This window comes from Octopus bimaculoides, chromosome 2 (assembly GCF_046866305.1).
Source record: "Octopus bimaculoides isolate indiv1 chromosome 2, ASM4686630v1, whole genome shotgun sequence".
In the NCBI taxonomy this organism is placed as follows: Eukaryota; Metazoa; Mollusca; class Cephalopoda; order Octopoda; family Octopodidae; genus Octopus; species Octopus bimaculoides.
In genome coordinates this window covers 3,092,221-3,094,024 of record NC_142929.1, presented here as the reverse complement: position 1 = coordinate 3,094,024, position 1,804 = coordinate 3,092,221, and the positions used below count along the sequence as shown (strand labels likewise).

The 1,804-nt window shown below is 33.5% G+C and overlaps 1 long non-coding RNA gene across 1 annotated transcript in view; it reads right to left on the bottom strand.

The window, feature by feature from the left end:
- Positions 1-1,024, bottom strand: part of LOC149136856 (uncharacterized) — a 2,806-nt gene extending 1,782 nt beyond the window's left edge. Inside the window, exon 1 of the long non-coding RNA XR_016237830.1 lies at positions 668-1,024. This is a non-coding gene — a long non-coding RNA (uncharacterized LOC149136856). The remainder of the gene's footprint in view (positions 1-667) is intronic.
- Between the last annotated feature and the right edge of the window lie 780 nt (positions 1,025-1,804).

The window sequence follows — 1,804 nt, the reverse complement described above, 5'->3', positions numbered from 1 at the left end:
TTTCTATTATTTTGTTTTAATTTCTTATATATTTCCTATAGTAAATGAAAGTGAGAGACTAAGAAAGAGAACCCAAAAGCCAGAGTGATATATAGATCTATACGATACATATATAGATATACAGACAAATAGGCAGAGAGAGAGAGAGAGAGAGAGAGAGAGAGAGAGAGAGAGAGAGAGAGAGAGAGAGAGAGAGAGAGAGAGAGTTGTTGTGTACGTGAACGTTAACAATTCGATATAACTAATAAATGAGATAAAAGCCAACCATAGACATAGTTAATAAATTAACTCTAGTGAAAATAAGTGTCGGTAATGAATTGTTAAACATAAAATCAAACACAAAAATACATACAACAAAAAGTACAGAAACAAATGAATAAAAAAAACAATATTACAGCTACAAAAATAACTGCATTAAGACAACAAATTAAACAATATTTAAATCAAAATTTCTATGTTTTGTTTTCTACTTTGTTGACGCCTTCTACACAGCATTATCAATATTTTGTATGAGAAAAATCGATTATTTTGTATATAATTGCTATGTTTCCACCACTTTAAAGATTCAATAGCGCAACAGAGGAGGAAAACAGACTGCTTAGTTGCAAATTGCAAAGGAAAGACGGAATAAAATTTATACATAATTTTATAAAGGTTTTATTTTTACATTGCTTCTTCTTTATACTCTTTCTGTGTGCTGTCTCTTATAGTGATTATCTTCCAGCGTGTCTAGCGCGTCGTCCACAATAGCAATTTCCAATACAAACCTTGCTAGAATTAAATGGTTTTCATAGTCTTTTCTCTCCTCTCACCTTTCATTGTCCCCCCCCCCATCACATTCTATACACCTGTCAATTGCCTAAAGTTGTTTCATACGTGTATATGTGATATATCAATGTGACAATTAAAGAAATATATGTTGTCTTCTAATCATCAGTATTATCTCCGTCGTATTTGACGTCTCTATAACTATTGCTACCACTATCACTATGATCGAAAGATGTCTCTAACCATGCGGTGCATAGGTGCAAATGTGATCTGTATTTATAGTCGTCTTACTTAACCAAGCTACTAAAAATAGCACCGAAATGACTGAGAGAAGATAACTCAGGTGCACATTCTATATACTAAATAAACACTGAGATAATCAAAGGAGATAATTCCTGTAATATGATATAACCAAACGCTTTCAAAAACAAAGAAAATTAATTTAGGGATTGATATAGGCATGTAAGTGATGAAAGCAGCGCGTTTCGATCTTGTCAGATTTTATCATCGAATCATATTCAGTTGAATTAGTAAGAATTTGATGTGATCAGTATATACAGAAATACACTTCTAAGTAGTGGCAGTGAGGGAAAATCCTTTTTGTGTGTGTGAAGCAGTAAAAAAATGAGTGAAGGATTAAAAAATCTTTTTAGAGAAGAAAAATTCGAGATTGTAAAAGATAAAGATTGTGGTAAAAGTTGAGGATGATTGTAAGAATCCGAGAAGAGCATAAAAGTAAAAGAAGAGAGTGAAAGAGCCTAGATGCAGGGAGGTAAGAAAGGTTTGTGTTAATTCATGTGTGTAAACTTGAACGATAGAAGGAGTGTAAGCACACATTGCTTTCTTTATTTCTTTTTAGAGATTGGGAAGCGACCGGAAGTGGATTTGATTCAACAACCCCGGAGGCGACGAGTCGAAAAGGTAAGAATAAGAAGAGGTTCTATGCGTGAATAAAAAGTATTTTTTGCCAAAGAATGAATCTGTGTGCGTGCGTGTGTGTGTGTGTGTGTGTGTGTGTGTGTGTGTGTGTGTGTGT